Raw genomic sequence first — 21340 nt, forward strand, 5'->3', positions numbered from 1 at the left:
CCCACCGGGGCACGACTGGCCCGCTCTGCCCCCCCTGATGGGGCACGACTGGGCCCCCCTGATGGGCACGACTGGCCCGCTCTGGGCCCCCCCCCCCCCCCCCCCCCGACGGGGCACGACTGGCCCGCTCTGGCCCCCCCCCGACGGGGCACGACTGGCCCGCTCTGGGCCCCCCCCCCCCCCGGACGGGGCACGACTGGCCCGCTCTGGGCCCCCCCCCCGACGGGGCACGACTGGCCCGCTCTGGGCCCCCCCCCCCCCGACGGGGCACGACTGGCCCGCTCTGGGCCCCCCCCCCCGACGGGGCACGACTGGCCCGCTCTGGGCCCCCCCCCCCCCCGACGGGGCACGACTGGCCCGCTCTGGGCCCCCCCCCCCCGACGGGGCACGACTGGCCCGCTCTGGGCCCCCCCCCCCCCCGACGGGGCACGACTGGCCCGCTCTGGGACCCCCCCCCCCAACGGTGCACGACTGGCCCGCTCTGGGCCCCCCCCCCCCCCGACGGGGCACGACTGGCCCGCTCTGGGACCCCCCCCCCCCAACGGTGCACGACTGGCCCGCTCTGGGCCCCTCCCCCCCGGGGCACGACTGGCCCGCTCTGGCCCCCCCCCCCCGACGGGGTACGACTGGCCCGCTCTCTGGCCCGCCCCCCCCCCCAGACGGGCAGGACTGGCCCGCTCTCTGGCCCCCCCCCCCCCCCCCAGACGGGGCACCTCGGCCCCCCCCCCCCCAGACGGGGCACGACTGGCCCGCTCTCTGGCCCGCCCCCCCCCCCAGACGGGGCACGACTGGCCCGCCCCCCCCCCCCCAGACGGGGCACGACTGGCCCGCTCTCTGGCCCGCCCGCCCCCCCCCCAGACGGGGCACGACTGGCCCGCTCTCTGGCCCTGGCCCGCCCCCCCCCCCCAGACGGGGCACGACTGGCCCGCTCTCTGGCCCGCCCCCCCCCCCCCCCCCCAGACGGGGCACGACTGGCCCGCTCTCTGGCCCGCCCCCCCCCCCCCCAGACGGGGCACGACTGGCCCGCTCTCTGGCCCGCCCGCCCCCCCCCAGACGGGGCACGACTGGCCCGCTCTCTGGCCCGCCCGCCCCCCCAGACGGGGCACGACTGGCCCGCTCTCTGGCCCGCCCGCCAGACGGGGCACGACTGGCCCGCTCTCTGGCCCGCCCCCCCAGACGGGGCACGACTGGCCCGCTCTCTGCCCCCCCCCCCCCCCCCAGACGGGGCACGACTGGTCTCCCCTGGCATATGAGGTGGGCACATATACAGTGGTGGGGGGGTGAATATTTGATCCCCTGCTGATTTTGTACGTTTGCCCGCTGACAAAGAAATTATCAGCGTGTAATTTTCTTGGTAGGTTTATTTCAACAGTGAGAGACAGAACAACCTCAAAAATATCCAGAAAAAACGCATTTCAAAAAAGTTATAATTTTATTCTAATTTTAATGAGTGAAGTATTTGACCCCCTTGGCAAAACATAACTTAGTACTTTGTGGCAAAACTCTTATTGGCAATCACAGAAGTCAGATGTTTCTTGTAGTTGGCCACTAGGTTTGCGCAGATCTCAGGAGGGATTTTTTTCTCACATCTCTCAAAGTCATTAAGGTTTTGAGGTTGACATTTGGTAACTTGAACCTTCAGCTCCCTCTAAATATATTCTATGGGATTAAAGTCTAGAGACTGACAAGGCCACTCCAGGACCTTAATGTGCTTCTTCTTGAGCCACTCCATTGTTGCCTTGGCTGTTTGTCTTGGGTCATTATCATGATGGAATATCCATCTACAACCAATTTTCAATGCCCTGGAGGGACGGAGGTTCTCAGCCAAGATTTGCCGGTATTTGGCCCCCGTCCATCATCCTAATGAAGCTGTCCTGTCCCCTTAGCAGAAAGACACCCCCAAAGCATAATGTATCCACCTGTGTTTGATGGTGGGGATGGTGTTCTTGGGGTCATGGGCAGCATTTCTCCTCCAAACCCGTTGAGTTGATGCCAAAGAGCTTGACACTTTCACCAGTTCTCTGAATCCTTCACATGTTCTTTAGCAAACTTCAGACGGCCCTGTACATGTGCTTTCTTGAGCAAAGGGACCTTGCTGGGGCGGCAGGATTTGTCCTGCACAGCATAGTATTACCAATTGTTTTCTTGGCGACTATGGTCTCAGCTGCCTTGATCATTGACAAGATTCTCCTGTGTAGTTCTGGGCCAATTCACCGTTCTCACGATCATTGAAACTCCACAAGGTAATATTTTTCATGGAGCCCCTAACTGAGGGAGATGACGGTTTATTTTGTGTTTCTTCCATCTGCAAATAAGCACACCAAACTGTTGCCACCCTCTCACCAAGCTGCTTGCCGATGGTCTTGTAGCCCATTCCAACCTTTTATAGGTCTACAATCTTGTCCCTGACATCCTTGGACAGCACTTTGGTCTTGGCCATGGTGGAGAGATTGGAATGTGATTGCTTCTGTGGACAGCTGTCTTTTATGCAGGTAACAAGCTGAGATTAAGAGCACTCCCTGAGTGCTCCTAATCTCAGCTAGTTACCTGTATGAAGACACCTGGGAGCCAGAAATCTTGCTGATTGATAGGGGATCAAATGCTTATTTCACTCATTAAAATGCAAATCAATTTATAACTTTTTTGAAATGTTTTTTTTTTTTTTCTGGATATTTTTGTTATTCTGTCTCTCACTGTTAAAATAAACCTACCATTAAAATTATAGACTGATCATTTCTTTGTCAGTGGGCATATGTACAAAATCAGCAGGGGGTCAAATACTGTATTTATCGGTGTATAACGCGCATCGGAGGTTTAGGCCAGGTTCACACTATAGCGATGCGGGAACGCCGCGAATCCGCTGCGTTTTCCTGCATCGCATGACTCCCGCCGGCAGTTCACACTGCCCTATGCGGACGGCTGGGAGTGTCAATGATATGTTAACCACTTGCCGACCGCCTAACGCCGATCTACGTCATCAGAATGGCACGGGCAGGCATAAGCACGTAGATGTACGTGTTTTGCCTCCCGCGGGTCGGGGGCCCGATCGGGCCCCCGCCCGGTGCCTGCGGCGGTCGGTTTTCGTTCGGGAGCGATCCCGGACGAGGGGACGGCCATTCATTCATGGCCACCCCCTCGCGATCGCTCCCGACGAATGGAAATCCCCGGTGACATCACTTCCTCTCCTGTAATGTAAACACAGGAGAGGAAGTGATGTATTCTCTCCTCCGTGTCGGTATTTTTCGTTCCGACACGGAGGAGAGCGGATCAGTGAGTTGCACCAACACATCCCACACACAGTAGAACATGCCAGGCACACTCACACCCCCCCTTTACCCCCCGATCACCCCCCCAATTACCCCTGCCCCCCAGTCACAGTGACACCAATGTCATTTTTTTTTTTTTTTTTTTTTTTTTTTGCATTGGTGTCATTTGTGACTGTAATAACTGTTAGGGCAGTTAGGGTTAGCCCCCTTTAGTTCTAATGTACCCCCCTAACCCCCCCAATAAAGGTTTAACCCCGTGATCACCCCCCGTCGCCAGTGTCACTAAGGCTGGGTTCACATTGCAGCGGTTTATGAGAACGAATGTGATTCGCACCGCACTGCAGTGCAAATCACATCCGATCTCTGTGCGATTCGAGTTCAGCCATTCGCCGCACCCGCCGCACCCGCCACACCCGCCGCACCCGCCGCAAATTCGCACGGGACCCTTTTTTTGGCCCGCAGCAGAATCGGATCGCATGGGTGTTCACACCATGCGATCCGAGTTTGCAGATCGCACTGCGATATGCGAACTGATCTGGGGGTGTCAGTAACATTTCACTGACACTCCCAGCAGTTCGCATAGGGCAGTGTGAACTGCCGCCGGGAGGCATGCGATGCGGGAACCCGCCGCGGATTCGCGGCGTTTCCGCATCGCTCCAGTGTGAACCCAGCCTAATAAGCGATCATTTTTCTGATCGCCGTATTAGTGTCACAGGTGACGCTAGTTAGGCAGGTAGGTATTTAGGTTCGCCGCAGCTTTTTATAGCGCTAGGGACCCCCATATACTACCGCATAAAGCCCCCTGATTGCCCCCTAGTTAACCCTTTCACCAGTGATCACCATATAACTGTTACAGGTGACGCTGGTTGGTTAGTTATTTTTTTATAGTTTCAGGGCACCCGCCATTTATTACCTAATAAAGGTTTAACCCCCTGATCACCCGGCAGGTGTCATTTGTGACTAATAACTGTTAGGGCAGTTAGGGTTAGCCCCCTTTAGTTCTAAGGTACCCCCCTAACCCCCCCAATAAAGGTTTAACCCCGTGATCACCCCCCGTCGCCAGTGTCACTAAGGCTGGGTTCACATTGCAGCGGTTTATGAGAACGGATGTGATTCGCACCGCACTGCAGTGCAAATCACATCCGATCTCTGTGCGATTCGAGTTCAGCTATACAGATAGTATGGCTGAATTCGTGTCGCACCCGCCGCACCCGCCGCAAACTCGCACGGGACCCTTTTTTTGGTCCGCAGCAGAATCGGATCGCATGGGTGTTCACACCATGCGATCCAAGTTTGCAGATCGCACTGCGATATGCGAACTGATCTGGGGGTGTCATTAACATTTCACTGACACTCCCAGCAGTTCGCATAGGGCAGTGTGAACTGCCGCCGGGAGGCATGCGATGCGGGAACCCGCCGCGCATTCGTGGCGTTCCCGCATCGCTCCAGTGTGAACCCAGCCTAATAAGCGATCGTTTTTCTGATCGCTGTATTAGTGTCACAGGTGACGCTAGTTAGGCAGGTAGGTATTTAGGTTCGCCGCAGCTTTTTATAGCGCCAGGGACCCCCATATACTACCGCATAAAGCCCCCTGATTGCCCCCTAGTTAACCCTTTCACCAGTGATCACCATATAACTGTTACAGGTGACGCTGGTTGGTTAGTTATTTTTTTATAGTTTCAGGGCACCCGCCATTTATTACCTAGTCTCACTAGTGTACCCCTAAATTTAGGGGTGTCTACTTTCTAAAATGGGGTCATTTGGGGGGGGGGGTTTGTGCCATCTTGGCATTTTATGGCCTTCAAAACTGTAACGCCCTTAGAAAGCCTGAAGGCGGTGCTTGGTTTTTGGGGCCCCGTACGCGGCTAGGCTCCCAAAAAGTCCCACATATGTGGTATCCCCGTACTCAGGAGAAGCAGCAGAATTTATTTTGGGGTGTCATTTCACATATGCCCATGGCATGCGTGAGCAATATATCATTTAGTGACAACTTTGTGAAAAAAAAAAAAAGTTTGTAATTTTCCCGCAACTTGTGGCAAAATATAAAATATTCCATGGACTCAACATGCCTCTCAGCAAATAGCTTGGGGTGTCTACTTTCTAAAATGGGGTCATTTGTGGGCGTTTTGTGCCATCTTGGCATTTTATGGCCTTCAAAACTGTAATAGGTAGTGAGAAGTGAACTCAAAAAATTACGCCCTTAGAAAGCCTGAAGGCGGTGCTTGGTTTTCGGGGCCCCGTACGCGGCTAGGCTCCCAAAAAGTCCCACATATGTGGTATCCCCGTACTCAGGAGAAGCAGCAGAATTTATTTTGGGGTGTCATTTCACATATGCCCATGGCATGCATGAGCAATATATCATTTAGTGACAACTTTGTGAAAAAAAAAAAAAAAAAAAAAAAGTTTGTAATTTTCCCGCAACTTGTGGCAAAATATAAAATATTCCATGGACTCAACATGCCTCTCAGCAAATAGCTTGGGGTGTCTACTTTCTAAAATGGGGTCATTTGTGGGGGTTTTGTGCCATCTTGGCATTTTATGGCCTTCAAAACTGTAATAGGTAGTGAGGCGTGAAATCAAAAATTTACGCCCTTAGAAAGCCTGAAGGCGGTGCTTGGTTTTCGGGGCCCTGTACGCGGCTAGGCTCCCAAAAAGTCCCACATATGTGGTATCCCCGTACTCAGGAGAAGCAGCAGAATTTATTTTGGGGTGTCATTTCACATACGCCCATAGCATGTGTGAGCAATATATCATTTAGTGACAACTTTGTGTAAAAAAAAAAAAAAAATTTTTTTTTTGTCATTATTCAATCGCTTGAGGCAAAAAAATAAAATATTCAATGGGCTCAACATGCCTCTTATCAATTTCCTTAGGGGGTCTACTTTCCAAAATGGGGTCATTTGGGGGGGTTTTGTACTGCCCTGTCATTTTAGCACCTCAAGAAATGAGATAGGCAGTCGTAAACTAAAAGCTGCGTAAATTCCAGAAAACGTACCTTAGTTTGTAGATGTGACAACTTTTGCGCAAACCAATAAATATACAATTATTGACTTTTTTTTTACCAAAGACATGTGGCTGAATACATTTTGTCCTAAATGTATGACTAAAATTGAGTTTATTGGATTTTTCTAATAACAAAAAGTAGAAAATATCATTTTTTTTCAAAATTTGCGGTCTTTTTACGTTTATATCGCAAAAAATAAAAATCGCAGAGGCAATCAAATACCATCAAAAGAAAGCTCTATTTGTGGGAAGAAAAGGACGCAAATTTTGTTTGGGTACAACATTGCATGACCGCGCAATTACCAGTTAAAGCAGCGCAGTGCCAAAGTGTAAAAAGACCTCTGGTCATTTACCAGCAAAATGGTCCGGTCTGAAAGTGGTTAATGACACCCCCAGATCCGTCCGCATATTGCAGTGCGATCTGCACACTCGCACAGGAATTGGATCGCATGGTGTGAACACCCATGCGATCCGATTCTGCTGCGGACCAAAAAAGGGTCCCGTGCGAGTTTGCTGCGGAAGCGATGCGAATTCAGCCATACTATCTGTATGGCTGAACTCTCATCGCTACGAAGATCGGATGTGATTTGCACTGCAGTGCGGTGCGAATCACATCCGGATCTCCCCCCGCAGCAGTGTGAACCCAGCCTTAAGGAAAAAAAAAAACTTACATTTTAAATTCTCATCAATGTAGCCTAGTCCATTATTGCAGAATGATTAGTGTCCATCTGCAGCCTTGATCGGTTTTAAATTGTTACTGGTACTTAATTTAGCAGGGAACGAGCTCCGCCGAGAGAGCCGGATGTCCTGTGTACTCGGCTCCTTTCGCAGTCCCGCCCCTTGTGTCCTATGATGGGCACAACACCAGTCCAATGGCAAGACTGGGTGTGACTGCAAGCCGAGCCTAGCCGAGTACACAGTACACTCGGCTCTGTCTATTTTGGCGGCGCTCGGTCCCTCCCCCTCTGAGGCAGCAGTTCGGTATATAACACACTCACGATTTTCCCCTGATTTTAAGGGGAAAAAAAATTGTGTGGGTTATACATATATTAAATACTGTACTTTCTCGCAGGAGACTGTTATGAGACAGAAGGTGAAAAGGCCGCACACCAGATCCCAACCACTATATAGAGGGTTAAAGATCCGGCTTCAGCCTAAACTCCTCTTGGCTATGCTCATCTGACATGTTTTGTCCAACCTATAGGACTTAATCCTAGAGATTTCTGAAACATGTCAGAGAAGCATAGCTAAGATAGAGTTCAGGCTCAAGCCCTATCTTTACCTCCTATAGTGGTTGGGTTCTGGTGTGCGGTCTTTCTACCATCTGTCTTCCAATCTCTCAACTATCCTGGCTGAGCTTGTTTAAACGTTGGTACCGGATCTGTGCTTTGGACTGCAGGGGGAACTTTATGTATATGGTCACTGTTATGATTCACACATTTTAAGATCAGTAGGGAGAGTATGTCCTATAGGCCAGACACATACATATAAGATGTAAGGTAGTGGTTGGACAGTGTGTGTACTGTTATAGGAAGCAGACACTTATATTAGATGGGAGGCGTATGTGCTTTTAATGTTCTATGGCAGGCACATGTGGGATGACCAGTTTGGGTGAGTGAGTATGCTCTATAGTGAGGCAGGTAGTTGTGGATGACAAATATGTATCACTTGTCTGGATGTGGAGCCTTGACCCATTTGAGCAGTAAAGGAGTATGTTGCATGCAATGATTGCGTTTTGAATAGATTGACGAGCCCCACCACATGTTGCACTAATGCAGAGTTGCATTTTTTCCAGCTGTGGACTGCTGTGAGGACTTTACTGTGGTTCCAGTGAATACAGACTGTAGTAATAGAGTATATAGCAGTTCTTTGCTCGTGTACTGTTCATGCAGGGCATGAAGCATGACCTGGAAGGCACCCTGTGCCAACCTATGTGTGTGATTATATGTCAGTATTACATTGTATATCCCTGTATGTTGTGGTCGTTCAGGTGCTTATCTAATAGTTTTTGTTGACACTATCGATGCCCCCCCCCCCCTGAGAGACAACAACCTGTGGAAGGGAATTCCACATCCTTGCCGCTCTTACAGTAAAGAACCCTCTATAGTTTAAGGTTAAACATTTTTTTTCTTCTAAGTTTAATGAGTGGTCACGAGTCTTGTTAAACTCCCTTCTGCGAAAAAGTTTTATCCCTATTGTGGGGTCACCAGTACGGTATTTATCAATTGAAATCATATAAGTTCAGTTTTTGCAACCTTTCCTCATAATATCCTCCAGAACCTTTATTAGCTTTGTTGCCTTCCTTTGTTCTCGCTCCATTTCCAGTACATCCTTCCTGAAGACCGGTGCCCAGAACTGGACAACATACTCTAGGTGCGACTGGACTAGGGCTGCAAAACAATTATTTTCATAATCAATTAGTTGACCGATTTTGTTTTGATTAATCAGTTAATAAACTTAAAAAGTGTGGTGTATAATTTAGTTAATATGTAAAGTTTAAAAAAAAAAAAGGCAATTTATTCTTAAATATCTCAATGCAGTGGTAAGTAATACGTCGAAAAATATCTTATCCACTCTGAGAATAACAGACAGAAGAGAAATACTGTATATACTATTAGAGGAGAGATATACTGAATATACCAGGGGTTGACAAATTTGCTTGGAATCTAGGAGCCAGCTTAAAAAGTTAGGAGCCAGGTCCGTGACGGCGATCCGGACCTGTCCCTGGCCTGACATGGAGACGAGTGAGGGGAAGATAGCAGCGCCGTCGCTGCATTTTTTCAAATGACAATTTTTTTTTCAATTGCATTTTAGTGTAAATATGAGATCCGAGGTCTCTCTGACCCCCGATCTCATATTTAAGAGGACCTGTCATGCTTTTTCTATTACAAGGGATTTTTACATTCCTTGTAATAAGAATAAAAGTGACACAACATTTTTTTTAAAAGAACAGTGGAAAAAAAAAAGTTAAAATAAGCAGAAAAAATAATAATTTTTAAACGCGCCCTGTCCTGCTCGCATATAAAATCGGTATTCGAACCACACATAGGAGGTAGCGCCGTGATCGGTAGAGCGAGAGCAATAATTCTAGCCCCAGACCTCCTCTGTAACTCAAAACGTGCAACCTGTAGAATTTTTTTAAACGTCGCCTATGGAGATTTTAAAGGGTAAAAGTTTGTCGCCATTCCATGAGCGGGTGCAATTTTGAAGCGTGACATGTTGGGTATCAATTTACTCGGCGTAACATTATCTTTCACAATATAAAAAATAAATTGGGCTAACTTTACTGTTTTTTTTTTTTTTTTTATTAACTAAATTATTTTTCCCAACAAAAGTGCGCTTGTAAGTCCGCTGCACAAATACGGTGTGACACAGTATTGCAACAACCACCATTTTATTCTCTAGGGTGTTAGAATAAAAAATACATATAATGTTTAGGGGGTTCTTAATAAAGGGCAGAAGAGGCAGGTAATATAATACAGGCAGAGGAAACTTTGCAGAGGAAATTAGCATTGCTGGTTTGTCATACCAACAGCGACCACAAGAGGGCGCCAGATTCCATAAGGAATCATAGGACCGCAGAAGGCCTCAAAGCCGCGGCCTAAATTTTCGGCCGCCGGCGGAACGGCCCGACGCTATCACGCTGGGGGGGTCCACAGAGACAGGATACCCCCAGCTGTGCGGCCCCAGGCGCGAGGTCGCTATTTCTAGTCGCCAATGCGATCTGGCGCCCGGGTTTTGTCGAGCCCTGGAATATACTATTAAAGGGTGGATCGTGTAAATATCAGAATCGGCTCAATTTTTATTTATTTTTTATTTAAAAAAAAAAAAACAATGTCTTCCTTCAAAAAAAAAGTCATTTTAAGAACATTCGTTCGATCTTCTAATTGGTTGTGGGGTTAAATCGACATTCATTTTCAACCACAGTGATGGGAAAATTTGGAAATAGAAAACTTCTTGGTCAAAGTATTTTTCAGACAGTGTATGTGGTTTTTGTTCAGAAATTACAATTGTTTTAAAAACAGCATGTTAAAAACAAGTGAAAATTTCAGACATTCTTTCATTCAGTGAATGTACGTTTTTATTTTTTTTATTTTTTTGTCTGAATATTTTCATTTGAAAATTGATCCGTGTGGCCAGCATAAGGCTCGGTACACACCTATGCAGTTTGCTTTTGATCTGTTTCTGCAGTGCTTTTTGTTGTGCATTTCTGATTTTTATTTTATTCTTTTTTTTTTTTTTTTTTGACCAATTTGTTGGGCAGATTAAAGAACACAAATTGCTGCAAAAGCCAATTACGTGCTTTTTTGCAGCTTCTCCATTGAAGTATATTGAACCAAAAAAATCAGTTTTGCATTAACAGAAAGTTCCTGACCCTTTCCAAATATGCAGCGGCTGAAAAAAGCATAGATGGGAACATGTTCCATAGGAAACCATGTAAATGAGCTGTAGTGCTTTTCTACAAAAAACACATAGATGTGGCCGAGGTCTAAGACGTTTAGTAACATAATGGGGTTAAAAAAACTAAAATGAGCCCTTTTATAGTACAAAAAAAATCACTACTGTAAGGGGTTCATTTTTTTAATTTACTGTAGAACTGTGCAAGTAATTGGAGTAGCAATTATTTGCTCTTTTTGTACTATAAAGGGCTTATTTTATATTAACCCCATTATGTTACAGGCCGATTAATCGCTTCATTTCATAATGTCAGTTAATCGATTTGTTGTTTCAGCCCTAGGATGGACCAGAGTCTTGTAGAGCGGGAGAATTATCTTTTTTATCCCTGGAGTTGATCCCCTTTTTAATGCATGCCAATATTCTGTTTGCTTTGTTAGCAGCAGCTTGGCATCACATGCCATTGCTGAGCCTATCCTCTACTACAGGGGTGCCCAACCTTTTGAGGAGCAAGGGCCGCTTTAACGACTTGGTAACCAGTCGCGGGCCACAATGAGTGTAGCGGGTGGATGGCAGGTCTGTGTCCACTCTGCATATGTAGAGCAGACACAGATGCAGCCCGCTCTAGCCTAAGGGCCCTCTGATCTGCCCAGACCGAAGGGGACAGATCCCCTTCTGTTTTTTTTTTTTTTAAAGTAGATCGGATTGCAGATAGGTGGGTGTAAGCAGGCACGAGTCTGTTTACATCTGCCGCTCTATAGAGGTGAATGGAGGGTCCGAGTGGGTCCGCCTGAAAAACAGACGGGCAGACCTGATCGGACCGTTCATGTGAAAGGGGCCTAAGGCTGCTTTCACACTGATGCACATCAGTTTACCTGCTCCTCCACTGACCTTGATCTTCACTTCTTCCTCAGGATTCTTGCAGCTGGTTGCTGCCAGTGCTATACAGTAAGCATTGGCTCTGCTTCCTCTAGCAGCGGCTCCGTTCTTTGTGCTGATGCTCGGAGGTGGTGGGTCGGGAACCAACGATCTAGGTTTGCTGACCCGCCATCTCAGAGCAAGACGTGGCGGGCCACATCAGAGGGTGCTATGGGCCATACAGAGATTGAACTGTTTACCCCATCCTCCAGGCCATTTATGAACAAAATAAATAGGATTGGTCCCAGCATGGAACACTGTGGGGCCCCCACTTACCCACCTCTGACCTTAAAGCAGTGGTTCTCAACTCCTGTCTTTGGGACCCACTAACAGGCCAGGTTTGCAAGATAACTCAAATACATCACAGGTGATATCATTTGCTGCTCAGTGATTGTAGTATTCTAGTCTACATCTCCCCAAGGTAATACTTAAAATTTGGCGCGTTTTGTGGGTCCTGAGGACAGGAGTTGAGAACCACTGCCTTAAAGCCTTCCATGTTAATGGTTACTTGACAGACTGCTGCATTACCCAGGAGACAGACATAAGACCTGGCAGACTGCTTTGATGTCTGTGGGACTGATGCACAAGTTGCTATTTATTTTAGACTGCTGTGTAAAGTTAGTGGTTCTAAAGGCTCAAACTTCCTGTGTGCAGCATCCACCCCCCCCCCCCCCCCAATACTTATCAGAGCCCCATCGCGGTCAAGAGATGTCCACTGTAGCTTCAGCTCTGTAGACTCTCAAACCTGATTGGCTGAGACAGTCCTTCAAACCAGTGAGCCAGTGAGAGGAGGCGGGGTCGAGCAGTGGCTCTGTGTATGAATGGAAGCGGTTTGCTCTGGGGGCACTTGGCAGGAAGGAGGTGTTGGGAGCGCCAGTGGGGCATCCCAGAAGAGGAGGATCAGGGCTGCTATGTGCGAAATGTTTCCACAGAGCAGGTAACTAAAACATGTTTCTTTGTTTTTAAAGAAAAAAACTTGCCTTCAATAGTGTTGCCAACTGCCCGTAAATTAAATTTATTTATTTTTAAATTTACGGGCAGCCCGTAAATGTCTGTCACGGGCAGTGGTGCCTGTAAAAAAGATGTCTGCAGTCCGACAGCGCCACTTGCGCATGCGCCATTCCAAAGCCTGCCGGGCTTGGGAGAACCTGTATACGCTTGGGCGGGCGCCTATGCAGTGATTTAATGTCACCACCTGGCGCCATTTTTGAACGGCCAGCACTTGTTCTCGGCAGCGCCTTACCACAGAAGGGGTCCGGGGAGGATGCCTGGCCTTGATAGGATAGGATTCCGGAATGGAGCACTGACCATCCAACCAGGTCAGTCAGATCTCCGATATGTATTGTGCTGACCTACCTATAATGAGCCAAGTATGGAGGAGGGAGGACAGACAGAGCGACTGAGCAGAGACAGACCCCCCTCCTGTACCATGTCTGCACAGCCTCTGACTAGAGCTGCACAATTAATTGTTAAAAAAATTGTGATCTCGCTTCAACCCCCCCTGAGGATCTCTATTGCAGACATTGCAGATTCTTTCTTTCGTATAACAAGTGGAGAGACTTATCTGCTCACTCAGCTATCAAAAGAAAACATCTGGGCAGTCTGCCAAGTTTTTAACATGAAACATTGTAACTACTCTTCCTTAGATCAAAGGGAAAAACCTCTGCGTGTAAAGAGAAAAATCCAGGCAGTCTGCCAAGTTTTTAACAATATGTAAATGCAGGAAGTTTAACCACTTAAAATCTTATCAATATTTTTTGCTAGAAAATTACTTGGAACCCCCAAACATTATTTATATATTATTATATATATATTATTATATTTTTAGCAGAGACCCTAAGGAATAAAATGTCAATTGCTGCAATATTTTATGTTGCACAATTTTTGGGGAAAAATACACTTCAATGAATATTTTTAGTTTAAATATTGATATTTGCACCGATAACAGGCATTGTAGGTACTTTTTTGCAGTGCCAGTAAAAAATGTGGCTCTGCCAGTAAATTTCATGATTTGTGCCAGCCTAAAAAATTTGGTGGTTTTTGTAAATTTTGGGGTCCTGCCAGTAAATTTTACTTCGGGGCAGGCGTTGGCAGCACTGCTTCAATATCACTTTAACCACTTGCTTACTGGGCACTTAAACCCCCCCCCGAGCAGACCAATTTCCCACTTTCAGCTTTGTTTCACACAAATGGAGCTTTCTCTTGGTGTTGTTTAATCACAGCTGGGGTTTTTATTTTTTTCTAAACAAACAAAAATAGACAATTTTTTGAGATTTAAAAAAAAAAGTTTGTTATAAAATTTTGCAAACGGGTAATTTTTTTTCTCCTTCATTGATATTCACTGATGAGGCTGGTGGGCACAGACAAGATGACACTGGGTGGCACTGTGGGCACTGGTAGGTGATATTGATAGGCAGCACTGGTGATGACACACTGGCGCTGGTGGGCACTGGTAGGCGAGTCTAGTGGGCACAAAAGCCTCTCCACGATCGGGACCAATGTCCCTCTCACAGCCGCCGGCGATCTGCTTTTTTTCTTCTCCCCATGCTAAAAATAGCAGGTTTCTAGCTCTGTTTAGGTCACATGATCAGCTGACATTGGCTGACAGCTGACCACGTGGTAAGGGGTCAATCTGTGATCAAGCGAGTCTCGGACTCGCCGATCAAATTTGCCCTCCCGGCAAATTAAGTCCATGCTGTAGCCATCTTTCAGCTATAGCGCAGATGGCAAGTAGTTAAAGTGGTTGTAAACCCTTACAACACACTTTGACCTACAGGTAAGCTCAGATTAAGCCTATTTTTGGAATTTGGTGTTTACAAGTTTAAAATCCATATTTTTTGCTAGAAAATTACTTGGAACCCCCAAACATTATATATATATATATATATATATATATATATATATATATATATATATATATATATATATATATATATATATATATATATATATATATATATATATATATATATATATATATAATTTATTTAGCAGAGACTCTAGAGAATAAAACGGTGATTGTTGGAATATTTTATGTCACACAGTATTTGTGCAGCGGTGTTTTAAACGCAACTTTTTGGGAAAAGGGACACTTTCTGTTTCAATATGTTTATTGGAAAGTTGAATAAACAGGAATAAACAAGAGTCTACAATCTGCTCCTTGTGCGCCCTTGCAGGGGCTACAAAACATGAATATGAAACCAAAGGGCCAGCCATCACATTATACTTGTAATAAACAGAGGAAAAGGATGGAATATGAGTAGGGGATGGTATCGAGGCTGGTTCCAGAACCAGGCAACTCGTTCCCTCGTTTCCGGAGGGCAGGCCCTTCTTCCACTACCCCCTCCTACGGGGGGCAGCAGAATTCGTTAGCAATGGGAGAGATTACAAAGAAGAGTGAAGAGAGATAGGGAACAAAAGAAGAAAAGATAGAGAGAAAAGAGGGGGAAGGAAGGAGGGGGAAAGTTCGGGCGTGGGTGCCTCGCCAAGGGGAGTTAGACCAAGCCTAGGCATGCTGCTTGGAGTGCGGGGAACTCATAGGAGATCCACGGCTCCCAGATTTTTAGAAATTTAGCATGAGAATCGTGAACAATACTGGACATACGTTCCTGAAGTAACATTGCAGTCATGCGGGTTTTAGCACCTTGAAAGTCTACCCGTTGGGACTTCCAGGCTTGGGCAATGGTCCGCTTGGCCGCTATAAATAGGTAAGTAGCCAACTTCTGTTGAGGGCCCCGCAAATCAGGTACCGGGCAATGTAAGAGAGCTAGCTTAGCGTCCCTTCGGATGGTTAGGTGGAAAAGTGTCTGCAGCAAACCAAAAATCCTAGACCAGAACCCCACCAGCCTTGGGCAAGCCCACCATGTATGCATAACATCACCTCGCTGTCCACAATTGCGGAAGCATCTGTCCGTACTCCCAGGGAAAGCCCGAGCTGTGCGGGCAGGTACCCAATACCATCAGAGCATTACTTTATATGCAGCCTCCAGGGTATTCGTGTTAAACGAGCATTTGGTGATTGTTTTCCAGGCCCTGCTCCAGTCCTCTGGGTTTACTGGGGTCTGAAGGTCCTTTTCCCATTGAGTCATATAAGAGAGGGGTGCTGATGGCGGACGGCTATTCAGAGAGGCATAAATGGCCGAAATAAGGCCTGGGGACCCTGGGGGGAAAAGGGACACTTTCATGAATTTTAAAAAAACGAAACCGTAAAATTAGCCCAATTTTTTTGAATAATGTGAAAGATAATGTTACGCCGAGTAAATGGATACCAAACATGTCACACTTTATAATTGCACACACTCGTGGATTGACGACAAAGTACGGTACCTAAAAAATCTCAATAGGCAACGCTTTAATTTTTTTTTACGGTTACCAGGTTAGCGTTGCAGAGGAGGTCTAGTGCTGGAATTATTGCTCTCGCTCTGACGATCGCGGCGATGCCTCACATGTGTGATTTGAACACCGTTTACATATGCGGGCGCGACTTCCGTATGCGTTATCTTTGCTTTGCGAGCTCGCGGGAACGGCGGGCGCTTTAAAAAATTTATTTTATTTATTTGAAAATGAATAAATTGTTTTAAAAAATAAATAAATTGAACACTTTTATTGCTGTCACAAGGGATGTAAACATCCCTTGTGACAGTAATAGGTGGTGACAGGCACTCTTAATGGAGGGATCGGGGGTCTAAAAGACCCCCCCACCCCTCCTTTACACTTCAATGTATTCAGATCTCCGAAAACGGCGATTCTGAATACCGTATTTATTTTTAAAACCGGCGCCATTGGCAGCCGAGTAAACGGGAAGTGACGTCATGATGTCGCTTCCATGTTTACGATTAGGATACTGGAACGAAGCCGATTACGGCTTCGTTCCAGTTCCTCCCCGGCAGCCGGAGGCACCGGATCTTGAATCGGTGCTCCCGATCAAGCAGGAGCACCAGTAACAGCAGCAGGAGGGGGGGGGGGGAGTCCCCTCCCGCTCCTCCGGCATAACAGCCAAGCGGCTTTTAGCCGCTTCGGTTGTTATGGCTGGAAAGCCAATCGCCCGCTGAAAAAAGCAGTACCCGTTTTTTTTTACCCAGGTGCAGGCATCATCCCGGTATACCCCCCGGAAGCCGAGTACGCACATCTGCGTACGCTCGGTGGGAAGGGGTTAAGGCTTACCTGTAGGTCCAAGAAATATCTCATGCACATGCACGGGAGTGACGTCATCGCCGAATGACAGCAGCGGAGCAGCGAGACCCACTGAGAAGATGGATGCGCCGGACTACAGGGGACAGTGGTGACATCGCTGGCTCCTGTGTCAGGTAAGTGACACATAATGGACTACTATGCGATGCATAGTAGTCCATTATGCTTTACCTTTGCAGGGAATGAAAGAGGAAGTAAACTCATCAGGGTTTACTTCCTCTTTAAAGTAGCAGTAAACCCAAAAGCAAACATTTATTCTATTGCAGCTTAACCTCCTCCCTTTTTTTTTTTTTTTTTTTTTTTTATGTGATGGCTACATTTAGTTTCCTTTTTTTTTTTACTTTCTTCTTATTTTCATCTGGTGATCCAGCCAGCAAGTCTGTTGTGTTTCAAAAGTGAACGCTCTCAACGCTCTCAAACAGAATGTCTCAGTTTACATGGCTGGGGGAAACCACTTAACGCTGACAGGTGCTTGCAACAGTCAACTGTTATTTATTCATGCAAAACCTTTATCCCAAAAGGGAGAAAAAAAAAAACGGGTTGCCATAACTGACTATATAGTGTGAGCTGGCGTTTGGCTTCAATTTGTTAGTGTATCTAAACCTTCTAATATGTTAAACCCCCATGACAGTGCTGCTGTCATGCCTCCTGTGCTCATTCATCTAGAGTTGTGTTTCACCGAGAAAGGTGTTACTGGCCAGATCACCTGGTGAAAACCGAGGCAGAAAACCTTACAAAAAACAAATGCAGCCACCACCATCGAACAATTGGTAAGCTGCACTATAATACATTTTTTTTTTTTTTTTTTTTGGGGACTTATTACCATTTTAAGCCCATAGCCATGGGAGAGATAATAATCACTGCATTGGTGCTGGGGTAGTGGATACTGCTCCAGAGTGTTGGCAGAGAGCATTAGTCTTATCTACAAGGTTCTCTAGATTTCTGTGAAGGATTTATGATGGATCCAGGCCTTCTTATCGAAGAGCATATAAAATCTTGATAATGTTACTGAGCAGTGGTGATGTCATCCACTGCGGTAGTTATGAGTGGGAGATAATTTACTTGCAAAGTGGGAGTAAAGGTTTAACAACTCCATGTTCTTCAGACTGATTTGAGTGTGTGAACCTGCAAAAGGATTCACACACAAAAAAATATATGCTCTAAAAAAATAAAGCCTATTTTTTATTTTTTTGTTTGTGTGAATCTTTTGCAGATTCACACACACATATGCTTTAAATAAATAAAAAAAATTACACAGTAAAACATGATACCAGACAAACCTGTTAGATTTGCATAAAATCCTAAGGCACGCCACTTCAAATAAAAAAAAAAAAAAAAGCTGTCATGACGGCCTGCCTGCACCCTGCAGGCCCTGGTGGAGCGTGCTGTGATCAGTTGGTGAGACTCAGTGATCACAGATCCGAGTAGGGGCCTGGTCCCAGCCAATGACAGCTGATCACATGATGTAAACAAAAGCTTGATGAGTTTTTTTTTTCTCCTCGCGCTAACAGCATGAGGAGAAAAAAAAGCAGATCACCAGCTCATCTGCAATGGACATCGATCCCGAAGAGGAAGAGGCAATTATGCCTCATCTGTGCACACAATTACCGCCTGCCATTGCCACCTATCAATGCCCACGAGTACCACCTAGCAGTGCTGCCTATCAATGTAACCAGTACATATACATAAATAAAAAATTTGGTCTCTTACATTGTTTGTGTTTTTTAAACAAAAAAACAAGCAGAGATGATGAAATGCCACCAAAAGAAAGCTCTATTTGTGAGGGGGAAAAAAGGATAAAAATGTAATTTGAGTACAGTGTTGTATGACCGTGCAATTGTCATTCAAAGTGCGACAGCACTGAAAGCTGAAAATTGGTCTGGACAGGAGGGGGGTTTAAGTGCCCAGTAAGCACGTGGATAAAGGGCTTGTAAAGGTACGTTTTTTTCACCTTAATGCATCCTATCCTGTGACCTATTGACGCCAAATGCTGGACTCAGGAGCGTGCTTACAAGGTAACCCCCCCCCCCCCCCTGGGAGAGCTCTTCTCCCAGGGGGTTATCTAATGCAGGAAGGAGCTGAGACAACTGCCGAGGGACCCCAGAAGACCAGGATCAGGGCCACTGTGTGCAAAACGAGCTGCACAGCGGAGGCAAGTATGACATGTTTGTTTAAAAAAAAAAACCAAAAAAATACCTTTTTATCTTGTATTCACCGACCGACACAGCTCCTCTCTGTAACTAAATGGGTTTGTTGGCCTGCCATTAGGAGAACTAGGCAAAAATTGTAACACAATACACAGAACTTTAGTCCCGCCCCAGGGGGCGGACCCTGTGCTAACAACCCTCCCTGCTCCCAGGCAGGCAGTTTTATTTTGCCTAGTGAAGGAGAATGACCTAGGAACCATGTGGGCCCTTTGGTCCATTTTTTTGATGCAGGATCTTTCATCAACTGCTGGCTGGGTGACAGGCTGGTTAAGTTATCCTTGTAGTCTCTGCAGGCAGTACTGTTTTTGTTTTTTTTTTTGTTTTTTTGAGCTGGGGCTCATGGTAGCCTCCTTCGAGGCAGTATCTTATGCCCAGTTCCACACCAGAGTCGTGCAGAAGGAGATTTTGACAAAATGGGACAAATCTCCATTGTCCCTGGATCGACAGGGCCAGGTGAACCAGTCAGGGACTCTCTGATCTGGTGGTTGAGGTCCCCAGTGATTCAGTCCGGAAAATCGTTCCTTCCTCTGAAATGGACGGTGATCACTACGGACGACAGTCTCTCAGGCTGGGCTGTGGCGGAGTGATGGGGATTCAGTCGGCTCAGGGCCTCTGGTCGACTGACGAATCCAGGTTGCGATCAATCTGCTCGAATCGAGACCGATCAGGCTGTGCCTCCACACGTGGTCAACGCGTCTTCAAGGACGTCCGACCAGGATACAGTCAGACAACACCACGGCTGTGGCGTACATAAATCACCAAGGGGCAACGAAAAGCTCAGCCGCTGCTCGGGAGGTCGCTCACATACTTCGGTGGGCAGAGTGACACGTTCCGGCCCTGTCAGCCATTTACATCCCTGGGGTGGAAAATTGGCAGGTGGACTATCTGAGTCGTCAGATGCTGGACCCAGGAGAATGAGTGTTGCATCCGGAGATATTCAGGCTGCTGTGCCTGAAATGGGGAACACAAGATGTGGATCTATTGGCCTCCCGTCTCAATCGGAAGGTGCTGAGATTCGTGTCCAGGACAAGAGATCCGTGGGCAGATGCGTCAGACACGCTGGTGGCTCTGTGGGATCAGTACCAGCTGATCTACGCCTTTCCTCCACTGAAACTGTTGCCACGTCTGCTTCGCAGAGTGGAAGCCGAGGGGATTCGAGTAATCTTGGTTGCCCCGGATTGGCCTCAGCGGCCCTGGTACGCAGACCTGGTGCATCTGGTGGCAGATGCTCCCTGGCGACTGCTGCTGCGAGAGGACCTCCTATCTCAAGGTCCAATCTTTCACCCTGCTTTACCATCGCTGGTTTTAACAGCATGGCTATTGAGAGCCAGGTGCTGAGGAACCGGGGTCTGTCAGACCTGGTGATTCCAACTATGCTGAAGGCACTGAAATCTTCTTCACAGAAGATATACCATCGTACCTGGAGGTCCTACATCTCCATGTGTGAGTAGAAAGGGTGGCATCCGCTCTCCTTTTCGATATCCAGGATCCTGCTGTTTCTTCAGCAAGGAGTAGACCAGAAATTGGCGTTGAGCACCATTAAGGGGCAAATTTAAGCCCTGGCTGTCCTTTTTTTTTTTTTTTTTTTTTTCACAGACCCCTGTTGTGAGTACTGAGATTCCCTTGTTGACCCTTTCACAAAAGGTGGTCTTTCTAGTGGCCATCACATCGGCCAGGAGGGTTTTGGAATTGGCAGCCTTGACATGCAAGTCGCCTTAGCTGGTCATCCACAGGGATAAGGTGGTGTTGTGTCAGCAACCGTCCTTTCTACCGAAGGTGGTATCGGCTTTTCATATCAATGAGGACATTGTATTACCATCGCTGTGTCCTAAGCCGAAGCACCCCAAAGAGGTGGCCCTTCACGCTCTCAATGTGGTTAGGGCTCTGAAGGTGTACTTGTCTGCCACAGCTCCCTTTCAGAAGTCAGACTCACTGTTTTTGTTTCGGTGGCTGGTCCAAAGAAGGGTATGGTGGTCTCGTCAGCCACCATTTCCAGGTGGATCAGACAGATTGTAGTCCAAGCCTACCCCTTGAAGGGGCAGGTGCCCCCCTTTCCAGGCACGGCCCACTCTACAAGAACAATCGGAACGTCTTGGGATTTCCGACACCAAGCGTCTGTCAGTCAGGTGTGTAAGGCGGAAACCTGGTCGTCCGTACATTTATCAAGCTCTACAAGGTAGACATCAGTCCATCAGCTGATGCCTGTTTTGGCCGCAAAGTTTTGCAGGCGACCGTGTAGTTGCAATTGAGATTTTTTTTTTTTCCTGGTTTTCGGTGTTGGGGAGCTCTCCTGTTGAGAATGCCCGGTTATATGGAGGTACGTTTTTCCGTACACTGCTGTCTTTTTGTGGGTTTAGTTTC

The 21340-nt window shown here is 47.2% G+C and overlaps 1 protein-coding gene across 1 annotated transcript in view; it reads left to right on the plus strand.

Annotated features, from left to right (window-relative positions):
* The window catches only part of CIZ1 (CDKN1A interacting zinc finger protein 1), a 75762-nt gene that overhangs the window by 1243 nt on the left and 53179 nt on the right, over positions 1-21340 (plus strand). The gene's annotated exons all lie outside the window — the stretch shown is intronic.

This window comes from Lithobates pipiens, unplaced genomic scaffold, assembly GCF_037356315.1.
Source record: "Lithobates pipiens isolate NorthernLeopardFrog02 unplaced genomic scaffold, aLitPip1_a1.2 Scaffold_1, whole genome shotgun sequence".
NCBI lineage: Eukaryota > Metazoa > Chordata > Amphibia > Anura > Ranidae > Lithobates > Lithobates pipiens.